We start from the raw sequence: 19,606 nt of genomic DNA on the forward strand, positions 1-19,606 counted from the left end.
CGCACCAACAAGTATTATATAATAGCTACCTCGTATAACATCTATAGCATACACTTACCACTTAAGGTAAATGTATTCACACTTCACATCGAGTATGCACACAGCCCCGAAAACATAACAAGGAAATGGGGCTAGAAACTCACCTGAACTCTGCTTCTTCCTCCGATAGTTGTAAATCCCTTCTTTAACTGAGCTCGGCTGACTGTATAAGTTACACGTATCAATACTCGTCTGATCTAATCTGGTGGCCTAGTATTAGCTTACTTTTACTTATCGTTTATAATTTATTTTCTAATCGAACTCGACTTTAGGCGAAGTTAAACCTTAGGCGAACTTCGCTTTAGGCGAAGTTAAACCTTAGGCGAACTTAGCTTTAGGCGAAGTTAAACCTTAGGCGAACTTAGCTTTAGGCGAAGTTAACCCTTAGGCGAACTTAGCTTTAGGCAAAGTTAACCCTTAGGCGAACTTAGCTTTTAGGCGAAGTTGTCATCAGGCGAACTTAGCTTTTAGGCGAAGTTGTCATCAGGCGAACTTAGCTTTTAGGCGAAGTTGTCATCAGGCGAACTTAGCTTGCAGGCGAAGTTGTCGGCTGCAGCTACTGTTCGTCCTTAATCATCTTCGTTTCTTAACCAAATAACTCGATTTAGGTATCCACGTAATCGTCTGACCAGCGCCTACAAACCCCAACCATCAAATCGGCCTAACATCGATGTTTAAGGGGTGCGATTTAGGCATATAGGTTACGGGTTCTTTTAGGTTAACAATTAACCTATCAAATGCTAATCAATTCCAGTAATATTTGTTGTTTTAGGTTCGTTTATAACAAACTAACACAGATCTATGATTTCCCAAATCAAACCGAACCTATACGAACGATTTCTAACTATAAACGTACCTTGAACGAGTCGAACTACGAACCCGGTTAAGCCTTGATGTTGTTTTGGTTCGTCACGACGTTCCAGCACCAACAAGCTCGGGTTTTCGCCTTCGGATCTTGGTTCGGGTTATAAGTGTAACACCCCGACCAAAGGCGGATTATACATCGGGGCGCCACATATTGTTTCATTACTCGTGACACTATTGGGTGCCAATATTTAATAAATACATTCATTCGCGCACGCGCAAAGTAGACACAAGATAACATAAATCATCATAAATCAATATATTATAAATCATAATATTCGAACAGCAACAACTTGTCTTGATACATTTTAATCTAGGTCCAAAAGTAAAAACGTCCTACGTGTCCACAAGCTCCAAAACAGCTACTGCAAACCTGAACATGTGTTAAAATAAACGTCAAACACTTGCGTGTTGGTGAGAAATCAAGTTTAATACAATACATAGATAACAATAAATCTGCGCGCAACATGTGTATGTCTGGTTTTCAACAAGGGTGTAATCCGATCGGGACCAACTCTAAGATTCATAGACTGCCAGTGCTCACAATTGAGCTCACAAACAAGAAAGACTGTGCAAGTGTAAACAAAAGAGAAAATCATAAACGATAGTTCTCCCGTGTTCATCTAATGGTACCATGAGAACTGCGGAATAGACCGACAAGACGGTTAATGATCCACACATACAAATAAACAGCCAAGTCTACGTCCTCAACACATGGGATACTGCGCGACTAAAGTTCATAAACAGTTAAGACTCTAAGTTTGTATGAACACATGAACATCCCAAAACATTAAAAGCAAAAAGGGATTAGGTACGAGATTACTCACTTGATAAACGATGCGGTGTAAGATAAAGCAAGAACCAACTTTAAACAAGCACAAGTTAACCTATAAATAAGATTATTGTTTTAATGATTTGTTTTAAGTCTTGATTATAAGTTAGCATAATTAGTAAGAAAATTATTATATATAATATATATATTACCGGAAAAGCAGGGCAGAACAGGAAAGAAGACGGAGGCAGAGAGGAAGACGGCAGAGAGAGCAAGGAGGAGGTTAAATTAAGTGTTTGTGTGTGATGTGTTAGGAAAAATAATATTATTATTTATAGAGAAACCCTAGGGAACACAATCCCTAGAAAAGAGGAAAAGATCTCCAAAAAGTAAAAGATTCCAAAAGCAAAAGATATCAAAAGATATGGCAGCTGCAGGGGGCAAAGGAAAAGCTGACAGGTAACAGTAAACAGGCATGGGAGGGTCAGATAAAGGTATTGGTCAAAGCATGGAAAAGCAGATCTCAAAAGATAATGTCAGTCACTTTTTCTGTCAACCAATGGGGTTGGTGCGCATGCTGCGCCAAAAGTGGCTTTTCAGACATAAGATAGGTCAGGACAACAGCACAGAAGATAAGACAACACAAAAGTAAACAGCTGGATTAAACAGAAGAAAAGACTCAAGACATAGCGCGAGAAAGCTTGAGCGCGAAGGCAGACACAGAAGGTCAAGAGTGCGCGAGCGCGAAGGCAGACAGAACCAACCTTAACGCGTCGCGGGAAGAACTACATTTCTAAGCGCGCCGCGGGAAGAACTTCAATTCTAAGCGCGCCGCGGGAAGAACTTCAATTCTAAGCGCGTCGCGAGAAGAACTATACTCCTTAGCGCGTCGCGGGAAGAACGGTATCCATAGCGCGCCGCGGGAAGAACTAAAATCCTTAGCGCGCTGCGGGGACAGTTCGTCTCGCGTATCGCAATAACAGGTGGTCTTCACGCAGGCTTCCTTGTAAGGAGTCTGGCGCGTTGAGCTGCGCAGACAACCTTAGGCGGGAAGGAACAAAGGACAGCAAAGAGTAAGGAGAAAAAGAGGGAAACAAGGCTTAAGGGCGGGACGGCGACAAGAGGGAAAAGAAGGCGGAAAGAGAGAAGAAGAGGGACGGGACGGCGGAAAGAAAGAGAGAGAAAGAGGCGGGAAGGAAAATATATTATTATTATTAAAAGTAAAATATAAGTATAAATAAATATTAAATCATAAAAGAAAGAGGTCGGGTCAGAGAAACGGGTACCTGGGTCGGGTCGGATCGGGGCAGATGTCACAGTCTCCCCTACTTTAAGAAATTTCGTCCCGAAATTTATCTCGAAGTAGGTTGCGCAGAGAACAGGTGCGGGTACTTGATCTTCATTTGATCTTCCCTTTCCCATGTAAACTCGGCTCCGCGCTTGGACTCCCAGCGAACTTTCACGATAGGGATGCGACTGCGCTTGGTTTGCTTAACCTCGCGATCCATAATCTCAACAGGCTTCTCAACGAAATGCATAGATTCATCAACTTGAACTTCATCAAGTGAAATGTGAAGGTTCTCGTCGGCTAAACACTTCTTGAGATTGGATACATGGAACGTTGGATGCACATTACTGAGCGCGGGCGGCAGGTCAAGTCTGTAGGCAACTTTTCCTACACGCGCGAGAATCTTAAATGGTCCAACATATCGAGGAGCAAGCTTACCTTTCTTCCCAAAGCGGACAACACCCTTCCAGGGCGACACTTTGAGGAGAACAAGATCACCAACTTGAAATTCGAGAGGCTTCCGCCTACGATCTGCGTAACTCTTCTGTCGGCTTCTGGCAGTCAGCAGATGATCACGGATCTTGGCGATTTTATCGGTTGTCTCTTGAACAAGTTCGGGTCCTGTGATTTGAGCTTCTCCCACTTCGCTCCAACAAATCGGGGAGCGGCACTTACGACCGTAAAGTGCTTCAAATGGGGCCATACCGATACTGGAATGATAGCTGTTATTATAAGAGAACTCAATCAAAGGCAGGTGTGAATCCCAATTACCTCCAAAATCAAGAACACAAGATCGGAGCATATCCTCAAGAGTTTGAATAGTTCGCTCAGACTGACCGTCAGTCTGAGGATGATATGCCGTACTCATGTCCAAGCGAGTTCCTAGCGCAGATTGGAGAGATTTCCAAAAGCGAGATATAAAACGGCCATCGCGATCGGATATGATGCTCAAAGGAGTACCATGGCGGCAGACAATTTCCTTGACATAAAGCTGCGCGAGTTGCTCAACACGGTAGTTTTCACGAATGGGCAGGAAGTGAGCAGACTTAGTCAAACGATCCACTATTACCCAAATGCTATCATGTTTGCTTGTTGTCAAAGGTAACTTGGTAATGAAGTCCATCGCTATACTTTCCCATTTCCACGTAGGAATTTCTGGTTGTTCGAGCAAACCAGATGGGCGTTGGTGTTCAGCCTTTACCTTAGAACAGGTCAGGCATCTAGCTACGAACATAGCAATATCCTTTTTCATACCGGGCCACCAATAAGTAATGCGCAAATCCTTGTACATCTTATCAGCGCCAGGATGAATAGAATACCGAGATTTATGCGCTTCACTCAGGATATCAGCGCGAAGATTCTCATCAAAGGGAATCCAGATGCGATTGAGATAGCAGAGAATTCCACTCAGATTAGGGACAAAATGCGCTTCCGCGCCACACGCTAACTCGGCGCGAAGGTTACCATTACTGATGGATGCGCGCTGCGCGTCACGAATACGCGATTCAAGGTTGCTTTGAATCGGCGCGAAGTGAAGCTGCGTGCGCGGCAAGATACAGTTAAGCTGGCAGGGTTTTCGGCTGAGCGCATCGGCTACCACATTAGCCTTACCAGGATGATACCGGATCTCACAATCGTAATCGCTGATGAGTTCGTTCCATCGGCGTTGTCTCATGTTAAGTTCCTTCTGATCAAAGATATGCTGAAGGCTTTTATGGTCAGTGTAGAGGATACACTTAGTACCATAAAGGTAGTGTCTCCAGATCTTCAAGGCAAAAACAACTGCACCAAGTTCGAGATCGTGAGAAGTATAATTCTTCTCGTGAACCTTGAGTTGCCTTGATGCGTAAGCGATAACCTTGCCTCGTTGCATAAGAACACAACCGAGACCTTGGTTGGAGGCATCGCAGTACACGACAAAATCATCATTACCCTCAGGTAGCGCAAGGACAGGAGCTTCACACAACAAACGCTTGAGCGTTAGAAAGGCTTCTCCTTGCTTCGAGCCCCAAATATACGGTTTACCTTTGTGCGTTAGAGCTGTTAAAGGCAAAGCGATCTTTGAGAAGTTCGAAATGAAGCGCCGGTAATAACCAGCTAAGCCCAGAAAGGAACGGATCTCAGTAGGAGTGGTCGGCGTAATCCAGTTCTTGATTGCTTCAATCTTGGATGGGTCGACATGAATACCCATCTTGTTTACAACATGACCAAGAAACTGTACTTCATCCGACCAAAATTCACACTTGGAGAGCTTGGCAAAGAGCTGCTCGGTTCGAAGCTTTTGCAATACCAATCGAAGATGTTGCTCATGCTCGGCCTTGGTCGTAGAATAAATCAGAACGTCATCGATAAACACAATCACGAATTTATCCAAGAAAGGCCTACACACCCGATTCATTAGATCCATGAAAACGGCGGGTGCGTTGGTTAAACCGAAGGACATGACCAAGAATTCAAAATGGCCATAACGAGTTCGAAAAGCAGTCTTCGGAACATCTTCATCGCGGATGCGCAACTGGTGATAGCCAGAGCGGAGATCAATCTTGGAGAAACAAGAGGCACCTTGGAGTTGATCAAAGAGGTCGTCAATACGCGGTAAGGGATACCGGTTCTTAATGGTGAGTTTGTTCAACTCGCGGTAATCAATACACATGCGAAACGATCCATCTTTCTTTTTAACGAACAACACCGGAGCACCCCAGGGCGAAGAGCTAGGGCAAATGAATCCTTTAGCAGTCAACTCTTGAAGTTGGCTTGCCAATTCTTGCATCTCAGCGGGCGCAAGACGGTAAGGAGATTTAGCTACGGGGGAAGCACCAGGGACAAGATCAATACGGAACTCGACTTCACGAGCGGGAGGGATACCAGGAAGATCATCAGGAAAAACTTCAGGGAAATCACGCACAACAGGGATGTCGCGAAGCTTCTTCTTTTCTTCAGCAGGTTTAACCACATGGGCTAAGAATGCAATACACCTTTTCCGCATGAGCCTTCGGGCTTCGGCGCAAGACATAAGTTTAAGACCGCGGGAGGGTTTCTCGCCGTAGATATGAAGATCACCATTTTCTCGAGGTATGCGAATCATCTTCTTGGCGCAAATAACTTCGGCGCGATTCTTCGAGAGCCAGTCCATACCAATGATAACATCAAAGCTTCCAAGAGGCATGGGGATGAGGTCGATCAGAAAGTCGTTTTCGTTAAGGTTAAGCGTGCAATCTTTGATCACAGAGTTTATTAAAACAGTTTCACCATTAGCCAATTCAACTGAAAAATTTTCTTTTAAATCGTTGCGCGGTCGCGCAAGCTTCTGCTCAAACGCGCGAGAAATAAAACTTCGATCGGCGCCAGTATCAAAAAGTACAGAAGCATAAAATCCGTTAAGCAAAAATGTACCATTAACTACGTCATTATTCGCTTGCGCTTGGTGCGCGGTTATGTTAAAAGCTCGTCCGCGTGTCACTTGGTTCGAAATCTGGTTCACCGGATTCGCTTGCGTAATCTGAACTTGTAGCCTTGGGCACGCGTTCCGGAAATGACTGGGATCACCGCAGTTATAGCACGACCTGGGTCGTGGGTTTTGGTAGGTTGGTTGTGGGTTCTGCGGGTAGACTGGTGGTGTTGGCGCAACTGGATTGGCGGGAAGGACTCTACAGCTTTCTGCAAGGTGACCAGCGCGGCCACATCGGTTACAAAGTCGACATGGGACTTGAGGTGGGTGGTGGAGTCTACAGGTTGGGCAAAAGGGGTGGTTTCCTGTGTAGGGTTTCTTAGTTGGCGGGGCAGGGAGTGCTGGATTGGTTAAGGCATAGTTGTGGACTACAGGAGGTGTTGGGTAGGTTGACAGAGGGTTAGGCGTGTAAACTAGAGGTTGATAGGCGGGTTGCTGGACTATGGGCGGGCTGGTAAGCGCGTAAGCTTGTCTGCGCCTACGTTTCTGGTTATGGTTTGAGGGTTCTGGTTTGGTTTCTGTGGGTTCAGGGACAGTTTTGGTGGATTTGGTCTTCTCAGTCCCCGCAGGAACAGGGTTCCTGCTCTGACATGGTTGTCGCTGAGCACAGCGGCCAATTCGATGGCGTCAGAGAGGGTAACTGGGTTTCTGGCCCATACAGAATCTTGAATTTCCATGGGGAGACCCCCAAGGAATTTCTCGATGGCTCGGCGGGAAGGGGTAACAAGGTGAGGGACAAGCATGCTTAGTTCATGGAAGCGCGTCGCGTACTCGCGCGCTTCACCGCTGTATTGCTTAAGATTCCAAAATTCCTCCTCCAGGCGCTTAACTTCGTTGGGAGGGCAGAATTCTCGCGTCAGAATTTCCTTGAATTCCTCCCATGTCATGCTAGAAGCAGCTTCTGCGCCACGCGCATGAGCTACTCCATTCCACCATGTAAGCGCCCTTGCTTCCAGGACACTGGAGGCATATAGGGTTCGTCTGTCTGAGGGGCATTGGGTGTGGAGGAAAGTGTTTTCTATTTTCTCAAGCCACTGGAGCATCACGGTGGCTCCTTCAAGACCTGTGAACTTTGGAGGGTTACCAGCGTTAAAGGACTTAATGTTGTAACCAGAGGTGTTAGCATTGTTTTGGTTTAAGGCTTGGGCTATTGCGGCGGCCATTTCCTGGGAACGTTGCAGCGAACGTCTGCACGAGGCTTCTCTCCTCTGATGACGGCGAGATAGCGGAGGCATTCTATAAAAGTTTTAATTTTAGTTAATATCTTGGTTTTAGCGCAAAGTATAACCTCGAAAAGCTTGGTTTCGCGGAGTCAGTTACTGTCAAAAGTAAAATAAATGACCCTAAATGCAGACTTAATAAAGGTAACAAATTCGAATCAAGAATCGACAATTCATGTATCACCATGACTTTCCGAATTCCCAATTTAAAATATACGAGCAAACGAGTATTGGAGATTGACGATTCATGTATCACCATGACTTTTCAATCTTCAATATAAAATATACAAGAAAATGAGTATTGGAGGTTGACAATTCATGTATCACCATGACTTTTCAAGTCTCCAACCTCAGAACATAATCGTAAATGGAAATTGAAAATCAAATATTCATGTATCACCATGACTTTTCGGATTTTCAAATCCAACAAACGAATATGTAAGTAAAATCAATAAAAATCGAAATTCAACAAAAATCGAAATATCGCGGAATAGAACATAAAATCATATACTGCGCAGGCGCGAGCATATTCATAAATAACGAGTAATTAACAATAAGCGCGCAAACATGAGATTTCTCTCATGCGCGAGAGGGGACTCTTAGGTATTCTAGGCCGTTACGTCTAACCACCTATCCTAAAGTCAACGAGCTCTGATACCAATCTGTAACACCCCGACCAAAGGCGGATTATACATCGGGGCGCCACATATTGTTTCATTACTCGTGACACTATTGGGTGCCAATATTTAATAAATACATTCATTCGCGCACGCGCAAAGTAGACACAAGATAACATAAATCATCATAAATCAATATATTATAAATCATAATATTCGAACAGCAACAACTTGTCTTGATACATTTTAATCTAGGTCCAAAAGTAAAAACGTCCTACGTGTCCACAAGCTCCAAAACAGCTACTGCAAACCTGAACATGTGTTAAAATAAACGTCAAACACTTGCGTGTTGGTGAGAAATCAAGTTTAATACAATACATAGATAACAATAAATCTGCGCGCAACATGTGTATGTCTGGTTTTCAACAAGGGTGTAATCCGATCGGGACCAACTCTAAGATTCATAGACTGCCAGTGCTCACAATTGAGCTCACAAACAAGAAAGACTGTGCAAGTGTAAACAAAAGAGAAAATCATAAACGATAGTTCTCCCGTGTTCATCTAATGGTACCATGAGAACTGCGGAATAGACCGACAAGACGGTTAATGATCCACACATACAAATAAACAACCAAGTCTACGTCCTCAACACATGGGATACTGCGCGACTAAAGTTCATAAACAGTTAAGACTCTAAGTTTGTATGAACACATGAACATCCCAAAACATTAAAAGCAAAAAGGGATTAGGTACGAGATTACTCACTTGATAAACGATGCGGTGTAAGATAAAGCAAGAACCAACTTTAAACAAGCACAAGTTAACCTATAAATAAGATTATTGTTTTAATGATTTGTTTTAAGTCTTGATTATAAGTTAGCATAATTAGTAAGAAAATTATTATATATAATATATATATTACCGGAAAAACAGGGCAGAACAGGAAAGAAGACGGAGGCAGAGAGGAAGACGGCAGAGAGAGCAAGGAGGAGGTTAAATTAAGTGTTTGTGTGTGATGTGTTAGGAAAAATAATATTATTATTTATAGAGAAACCCTAGGGAACACAATCCCTAGAAAAGAGGAAAAGATCTCCAAAAAGTAAAAGATTCCAAAAGCAAAAGATATCAAAAGATATGGCAGCTGCAGGGGGCAAAGGAAAAGCTGACAGGTAACAGTAAACAGGCATGGGAGGGTCAGATAAAGGTATTGGTCAAAGCATGGAAAAGCAGATCTCAAAAGATAATGTCAGTCACTTTTTCTGTCAACCAATGGGGTTGGTGCGCATGCTGCGCCAAAAGTGGCTTTTCAGACATAAGATAGGTCAGGACAACAGCACAGAAGATAAGACAACACAAAAGTAAACAGCTGGATTAAACAGAAGAAAAGACTCAAGACATAGCGCGAGAAAGCTTGAGCGCGAAGGCAGACACAGAAGGTCAAGAGTGCGCGAGCGCGAAGGCAGACAGAACCAACCTTAACGCGTCGCTGGAAGAACTACATTTCTAAGCGCGCCGCGGGAAGAACTTCAATTCTAAGCGCGCCGCGGGAAGAACTTCAATTCTAAGCGCGTCGCGAGAAGAACTATACTCCTTAGCGCGTCGCGGGAAGAACGGTATCCATAGCGCGCCGCGGGAAGAACTAAAATCCTTAGCGCGCTGCGGGGACAGTTCGTCTCGCGTATCGCAATAACAGGTGGTCTTCACGCAGGCTTCCTTGTAAGGAGTCTGGCGCGTTGAGCTGCGCAGAAAACCTTAGGCGGGAAGGAACAAAGGACAGCAAAGAGTAAGGAGAAAAAGAGGGAAACACGGCTTAAGGGCGGGACGGCGACAAGAGGGAAAAGAAGGCGGAAAGAGAGAAGAAGAGGGACGGGACGGCGGAAAGAAAGAGAGAGAAAGAAACGGGAAGGAAAATATATTATTATTATTAAAAGTAAAATATAAGTATAAATAAATATTAAATCATAAAAGAAAGAGGTCGGGTCAGAGAAACGGGTACCTGGGTCGGGTCGGATCGGGGCAGATGTCACAATAAGATGTTGTTGTGTGTGTTTTGGTGGTGTATGGAATATGTGAGAATGAGGATTAAATGGTGATTAATGGTATTTATATTTAGGGATCACGGGCTTAAGCCCATGGACTCTCCTTCCTTCTTTCATAACCCAAGTCCATAACCCGTATCCATTACCTGACATTAGCCCGACCCATACCAACTCCTACTCTATTTATTTATTTCCCGATAACCCGAGTAAACTTTCCCTCTATTATTAAGTAATAAAATTAATATTATTTTGGAAATTTCGGGATGTTACACGAAACAAACAATTCATAATTATTTTCATGAAGTATTGTCAAGAATGATGGAGTTTGCTAAAGAGGTTATAGTACCAACATTTTTTAATCCTAATCCAAATATTCCGGGGCATCATAAGAGATTACGACAAACTTTTAAGGTACATCATACAAATACTTTGGTGATTTTTTTTCCACATATACTATTAACTATTAAATTCTACGTAGGGAGCGATTGGTGCACTTGATGGAACTTTGATACATGCTATTGTTCCTGTTGAGAAACAACATTTATATAGAGGAAGAGGAAAAGGCGATTGTTATCAAAATGTTTTGGCCATATGCGACTTCAACATGATATTTACTTTTCTCGTGGCCGGATGGGAAGGAGTAGCACATGATTCTAGAATATTGTCCGAATCATTAACAAATACAAATGCTCCATTTCCATTTCCTCCCTCGGGTATATATTTATGATTTTAACTTTATTATCTATATTATATAGTTTGAAGATTGAATTGTTTTCAGATAAATATTATCTATGTGATGTTGCGTATGCACACACTCGAGGATTTATGGCACCAAATAGAAATGTGAAGTATTGGCTAGGAGATTTCCGTCGAAGGCGTGCATTAACCGACAAAGAAAAATTCAACAATTCACATGCAAAGCTTAGAAATGTTATTGAACGTTCTTATGGTGTATTTGAAGGCACGCTTTCCAATATTAAAGAAAATGGCTCCATTTTCGTTGGTTACACAACGAAATATTACCATTGCATGTTTTGCGCTTAACAATTTTATACGGAAAGAGGGTTTAAGCGATGAGCTTTTTGATGAATATGATCACCCAAATGTAGGTCTTCAGGATGGAGATGAACATGTACAACATGGTGGTGAAAATAGAGAAGAAGAATTACCACGACATGGAAGTTCAGCGGACCGTCAATTCATGAGTCAACTTCGAGATCAAATAGCACAAGAATTAATGCAAAATAACGTACTTTGAGTTTATTTTAGTTTTTTTTTGTTATTAATACTTGGTGCTACTATGGTATTTTTGTATAACTTGAATGTTAAATGACTTCTATCTATTGTGATATAACTAATTTTCAGCTTATGCAGACGATATCCAGTTTATAAAACAAACAGTATTATATTTTCAGATTGCAGACATTCAAACTACATCTTCAGTTGCAGACATAAAATCAGATGAAATCAGATTGCAGACAGTTTTTGTCTTAAAAAACAAACAACACCTAAGTCATTCTTTTTATTTACGGTTAACATAAATAAATTTTATATTGATTTTGTACTTACAACATCATTACTTTTTTAATAACATGTAAACACAAGTGAAAATTGTATGAAATAATGATAAATACATTCCTTTTGACTAATAGGAATTTAACATTTTGCTTATCTCTTCAAACTTATAATGTATATGGATATTTTGGTCAACAGTGGAGTTATATTGCAAAATTAAATTTAATAGAAATGAAGAATTTGAGTTATTTGTTAATTAATTAAATAACATTAATACCCATTATAGTACATCATATATTTAAGAGAAAATTATGGTTTGTGCCCATGTGTTTTATGGGTAGAGCATTATACAGGTCAAATTCTTAAATTAATTAATATATGCCCTCATACTTTTACGGCGTGCACACGCCCATTCATGTCATTATTTCGTCCAACTTAATGCTTTAATGACTATTATGTCCCTTTTTGATGGTCTATTCTTATCCCTATGCTATCGGAAATTTCAGTTTGTGAGCATCCAATTTAATTTCCCTCAAGTATTTAAATAAACTGATCTTTTTTATATTTCAACCTCAAAATCATTTTTGCCCCCTCAAAAAGCATTTTATTTTTGTTCGTTTAAGACCCGAACTCGTGTTTTAACTATTCAATCAACCAAGACTTGACCCATGATCATTCTAGAACCCTCCAACATGTTTTTTTTTATCTCCGGTTATAATTTATTTAATTCAAAAATCATTTAAACAAAAAGAATCAAGGGTGTTGGTTTATCCGCCAGACACATTCATGCTCCCTTGCCTCAAACCCCAATATTTCCCCATAAACACCCCTTCAATCTCAGCCATTTCACATGCTCATCTTCATCTTCTTCTGCCAAATTGTTTGAACTAGCAAGTTATTCTAGTTAGTTTTGCTTAAGTTTGTCATTAAAAGTAAACGGATGCATTTCAATCCATTTCTGTAACATCCCAAAATTTCGAATAATAATAATAATGAATATTGACTCGTTATGACGGAAAAGTTACTTGAGTTAATAAGTAAATAGTAAAATGGTAAAAGGGAAAATATAGGTAGGCTAATTAAAAGGAACTAATCATGGACTAAAAAGAAAAGATGGGCCTTAGGTCCATGGGCTTAAGGGAGTATAAATAACCCCTTAAACCCTAAATCTTTCCATTTTCATCCATCTTATTCATCTTATTCTCTCTACACCATAAAACACACACTTAAGCCAAATACACCTCCCATAGCCACCGGCCGCCATCCAAACCTTAAACTGATCATAGCAACGTTAGACCTTTGATCATACAAGCAAGATAACAAGTCCAAGACCACGTATCAAGCTAGCCTTGACCTAGAAAACGCTTTAAAGGTATGTTCTTGATCTTAAAGCTTACGTTTTTATGAACGGATAGCCATGAAACTTGAACATAGACTAGATCGGGTCTAGATAAAACATAAAGTTAACAACTTGATGATTAAAAATGGACGTAATATACTCATGGCTAGATACGGTTCATGAAGGAAACCCTAGGTCTAGCGTAAAGAACGTTTTTATGATAAAGGTCCAAGCTTTATGCTATAAACGAGTAAATCTTGATAGTGGGATGATATTGGGCGGTTAAACGGTTGAGAACGATGAAGAAAAGTGGTTAAAATCCTTGATATGGACCCGTATCAGCTAACTAGAATAAGGAAAGAAACGAGAAAATAGACTGATGAGCTGAAAACACCTGACCCGAGGGTTCTCAACCAAAACTGAGAGTTCTCGGTCAAACCAGAGGGTTCTCGGCCATGAGGGATCTCGGTCAGGAACAAAGGTTCTCGGTCACCAAAGGTTTTCGGTCAGATACGGGTTCTCGGCCAAACATGTGTTTTCGGTCAAGCATGATTCTCGGTCCTGAGTTCTCTGCCAAAGGGTTCTCGGCCATGTTTTCGGCCACCCCATTATGTTGGGTTTTGGGCCTAAATCCAGTGGGGCCCAGATACCATAATGAACAGTTGGGCTAAGCCCATATCTAATATAAAGCAAACAAGCCTATTATCTTAGGCTTAGCGAACAAGCCAAACTTTAAAAATAACTTAAAATGTTAATGGAAAATGTGTTAAGACAGTTAATGAAAATAAAATTTTTCCAAGCTGACCTGGCAGCTTAACCCAAGCCAGGGGCTCTGCCCCTTGGACCCCGCTAGGGGCTGCCGCCCCTAGAATCCTGCTGCCAGGGGCGTTGCCCCGCGGACCCCCGTTCGTTGTGGGTTATATAAAGATAGAAATACAATGCGAGTAGTAATAGTTAATTGTTACGTTAATTCTTATACAGTTAGTCGTGCACAGCTCAAGAAGGGAATAACCATAAACGGTGAACGTAATCGCATCCAGGTGAGTTTCTAGCCCCATTTCCTTGTTATGTTTTCGGGGCTGTGTGCATACTCGATGTGAATGTTAATACACTTACCTTAAATGGTAAGTGTATGTCTTATTGACGATTGTGATAGTTATGTATGTATACTTGATAGTACGTGAACGACTTTCGGGCATTGCACGTATTGTTAAGGTAATTATAGTATAGTATGTATGAAATGTGTATGTGAATAAGGGAGTATGTACGATTATGTTGTGTATGGTATTAATTGTACGGATATGATAATGAAAGGTAAGGTAAGGTTAAAGGGTTGCATACCCTAATAATATATGCGAAGGATAAAGGGTTGCATACCCTAATAATATATGCGAAGGATAAAGGGTTGCATACCCTAATAATATATGCGAAGGATAAAGGATTGCTACCCTAATAATATATGCGAAGGTTAAAGGGTTGCATACCCTAACAATATATGCGAAGGTTATAGGGTGTAATGCTCTTTAAAACGTAAGGTAAGTATATGAAAGAACGAAAGTGCGAAGGTAAGTAAGTATATTATAAACGGAAGTATGAAAGTATGTAGTTATGAATGTATTGTATGTTATGTGATTAACTAGAACTCAATCAGCGTAGCTGATTTTTAGTATGCACGCAGGTGAGTATAATAAGGCAGCTCGCTTGAGGGGACACGTGGCATTGAATAAGAGGCTGGCATCAGAAGACCCAAGACGTGTTATGTTTTAATTACTTAGTTTTTGAAAGACAAGTTGTTTGTTTAAGACAAGTTTTGGATTGTTATGAAATGTTTTATGAAAGTTCTTATGTTCCGCGAATGTTTAGTTAACTCTGATACTTAGAAATGCGTTTATGAGTAAATCCAACACCAAATGTAGGGCACCGGTAACGGGGCCTTACAATTTCGGGTAAATGTTTATGATATTTCCACTTGTTCTAACTTATTTCATCTTAAGAAAGTCATTTTCATCTTTATTAAAGGTTTTTGGACATTCAAACACACATTTTATGCATTTTAAGCCCGTTTGGTCGATTTCGGGAAAATTTACTTGTTTAACCTTCTATTTGAGTTTGGATCTGGAAAGTTTACTCGATTTTAGTTCTGTGGTTTTAGACGTATGGTAACCATCCTCGGCCTCATACCAATTAAAGGATAAAACCAAAACCGAACACTCATATAGCACTTTATTTAACTTTCGAGCAAACATGTTGCATGAATCACTTTAGATTTGAGACTTTATTTATATTTTAGTTCTTATATTGTTGATATTGAAGTGTTAGAACAAATCCTGGCTTGAACCAAGTTACGGATTAAAATAAAATAAAACCGAACACTCGTCTTAACGAGTTAGTTAACGTTCAAAACCAACAAAAGTTCAACCTATCTTTTTAGTTATGTTTTACTTTATATTACTCAATCAGGATTTTGGAAGTGCTGGAACAAATCTCGACTTAAAACAAGTTTTAGGTAAAAACCGAATAAAAATCAAACTTCTTATTTTAACGAGCTAGTCACCGTTCAAACCATCAAAAATCTGTTCTAACCTTTTAAACTATGTTTCGTTTTATATTATTTCTATTTCTAAGTTTATGGTGTGTTGGAACCAAGCTTGATTTTAAACCTAGATTGGGCCAGTTTACACTCGCTTAAACCCGAGTTTGGGACTTTAATTAATAAAATTCTCAAACTTGTATGACCGACTGATTTTACCGAAGTAATTCATATATTTAATATATCATGGTGATGTAAATTTGGATTTGGATTTGGATTTTGTACTTTATCAAGTCCCGAACCGACTAAACCGAACAAACCGTTAAAAGTCAGATCTTAATGCTTACATTGGCGGGACCGTGCACACTTGCACTAAACCATCTCCCTTATGTAAAACTTAACAAAGGTTAAGTAAAACTAAATATCAAAGACCCGGTTTCATGTAAATCTTATTTTATTTTATACTTACTATATTTAACCGCATTTTGTAAAATATAACTTAAAATCCCGAAAATCCAAGAATTGTTTTTATGAACTACTATACCATTTATATCCCATCCTCAAAGACTCAATTTAACTCAAGGTCTTTCAATCTAGGACACGCACGTTAAAATGAACTGTCGGGCTCGTTTACTTGAGGATTTATTCTAAGTTTTTCTTCATCAAAGTCACTTTTTCCAAGTGAGTAATTTCATCATCGTTTTCTTTTTTATACTTTGGAGATAGCATGCATACTTACTCAAACAAAAATGATTTAAGACTTAGATCCTCAAACCACAAACTTTAGTTTATGTATTTCTTAGAATAATTGTCTAATTGTGTCATATATATACATCATATGATTAATTGCTAAATGTTTATTGTTTTTTTTATGTTGGCCTCATCCTCATCATCAATAAGTATGATCATATGTTCCTCCTTGTAGTTTGATAGTTTTGACTAGCTATTAGAAAGGATCATCATTTATATATGATTTATATACACCTCAATTGTCGCTTTTGTTTACGGTTTCACATACGAGTTGTGGATTTTTGCCTCGTAATATTATATATATAAAATCATGGAATTGTTCATCAACATTCGTGTTGACAAAATATATTTTATGCATTTCTACAGGTTTGATAATTGGTTAATTAAAGATTTCTTAAGAACAACGACTTTCTTGTTTTTAGGCTACCACACTCTCCAAATTTTGAGAGCCCCGATGCCCCATTCTGGCCAGACTATGTTGTCTTAACCATACCCACGCTGGCTTCAGAGTTTGGCTTTGGTGGTTCCCCGAGAAGCCATACCGCCGACCGCCACTTGAAAATCGTTGTGCCACCACAAGAGCAGAACTCTCAGGCGTAACACACGGTGTGATGAAAACCTGGGTGGGCTCAGAGTTTGAACTAACAACCTTGGCACAATGTCTAGCTCAAATCCTCCATTGCCAATATCCACCCAAATGTAACACAAGTGGGATTCGAACTTGAGTCTCCATTAGAGAAAACAAGCCTCCAACCACTAGACAACAAGTGGGTTGATTGAATATTTGAAGAAGTTATTTTATTTTGGACTGTTTATATCTGTGACATTTGTCAAATTCAGACTTAATATTTGTTTTCATTTTTTCTTACCCGTTATAATCAAATCCTCGTATTTAATAAACACGTCGAATTCTTAATTATATTTGCATTTTAAAGTATGTATCATGTATCTTTTAACCCCTACACTTTGATTATTGAAACTATTTATCACCAAGTAAAATCAAGGACCAAACTACAAATACCAAAACCATTTTTTCCCTCTCATTATTCTTTCCCCTCACCCCTTTCGCTGCTACCGACCCCCCCCCCCCCCTTTGATTTTTTGATCCACAATTCAAGCCGAAATTCATGGAATTGGACGTAATTACTCGTTTCTTGTGCAACGCGACATCAAATCAACATAGAAAGTTTGTTAATTGATAGCTAGATCAAATCAATTGTATTAACTCTTAAACTGTGACAATCGTCAATTTCAGGTTAACTCCGTTAACTCAACTCCGTCAATTCAAACTTAAGATCACTGAATCTATAACACACACTTCATTACATTTAAACTAGGGTTTAAATGACGCTTAACACTTACTACATGTGTAGTCTTTCGGGAATTGCACCGAAACGCAAACGAGTTGACGCAAACGATTGATAAATAAACGAAAAACGTCAACATAATAATTATGTCATAATTACGTGTTAACATATGTGTTACTTGATTATATTGTGTGTAATGCTAGACAAGAAACAAGAACTAAGTTAGTTAAGTTAGAAAAACAATAATTGAAAGTGGAGGGACTTGAGTGTAACTTGTATGTCTATAAATATAACCTTAATCACTTAACCCTAACTTATTATTCTCTCTCTCCAAAACCGATCGGAAACCCCACCCTTTGCTCCCTTGGCTGCCGTCCATCAATACACACACATACAACATCAATTCAAGCCCTTGATTGAAGAACTAGGTGCTAGGAAGGTATATTTGATTATCCTATACATTCTTGTTGCTTGATTTTGATGTTTGTTTGGTTAATAACAAACCCTAGCAGCCGATTTTGTGAGTGTGTATAGCTAATATGATTGTTGTTATTTGGATGATGATTTGATAACTAGATTGAATCTTGTTGCATGTAAATTGTTGTGTCTTTGATTTGAGTTCAAACACAAACCCTAATCAAGTATGTAATATGTAATTGATGTGCATGGATGGTGTTTATGGAGTTTAGAGGATCATATGAATGCATGATAGTTCATAGGTTGTGAATATATTGAGTTTGGATGCAAACAGTTTCTGGACAGAATGTGTATTTGATGTTTAAGTGACTGTAACGAAGGGTAAACATGAAAATTGGTTGAGATTATTGATACTACAGTAAACTAGGTTGAGTCTAGTTTCTATAAAGTATAAATTTGTAATTTTTGGACAAGTAGAAGTTAACTCTTATGAATTTACAAAAACATCGTGCAAAGCTGAGCTTTTAGACCTGCTGTTAGGTTATGTTGTAAATGTTATATCTCATGAACTACGAGACCAATTGGGTTGGTTCCACTTCTGGAAGTTGACTCATTGAGTTAGGAACCTAACCCAAGTGGTCTTGCATATATTGGATTTTTCGTTTAACGAGAATTGCAAATAACATTCTGTTGCGCATGAATTTGACTGTTATGAGTTTGCTGTAATGATTTGATGATTGTGAGAAAATTATGTGGAATAAAAATATAATTAAATATGTTCTGGAAACCTAAGACATATGTGCTTCTGTGATGATTTTTGGTAAATTAATTGAGATGCTATGATCGGTGAAATAGTACAATCTTTCTAGTAGGATTTCTGTCTCGGTGAAACTAGCTGCTAAGTTGTGTAAAAATGCATGAAACATGATACTTGCTATATAATTGTTTTGTTTTGACCAAAATGCCCTTACGGGGAATAATTGATAGTGATGTACTTCATGAATACATGACACGTATATGATTGCTTACACATGTAATGTGTCACAAAAACACTTGTTAAAGTCACACATGATTCACAAACGAAACACGAAACATGTTATGTGCATAGGTATTATGTGCCGGGTCTAGAGACTCGATAATATTCCGACACTTAGAAAAATCTCTTTATTGTTTTAGAACGCTAGAGAGAGTTTTTCGGTGACGCGCATCTTGGTGATTTAATTTGGGAAATTCTTCGCAAACAGTGAGTTTCACTTTCCCCTCTTTAAACTGTTTTCAAACGTTTTTCACTTGGGGGAGATAACATACTCCACAACGCATTTAAGATTTTGTTATAAATTATATATCACTTGTAAAGGCTAAGTGGCAAACGAAATATTTGAAGTCCTACACATCGAACCGGTTAATATTTAAAATAGCGAGTCACTGTTGAGTAGTACTACTGGGTTTGACAAACCCCAC

The sequence above is a fragment of the Bidens hawaiensis genome, unplaced genomic scaffold (genome assembly GCF_021521415.1).
Source record: "Bidens hawaiensis isolate Kalapana, Puna unplaced genomic scaffold, B.hawaiensis_p1.1 tig00014471_1, whole genome shotgun sequence".
Classification (NCBI taxonomy): Eukaryota; Viridiplantae; Streptophyta; class Magnoliopsida; order Asterales; family Asteraceae; genus Bidens; species Bidens hawaiensis.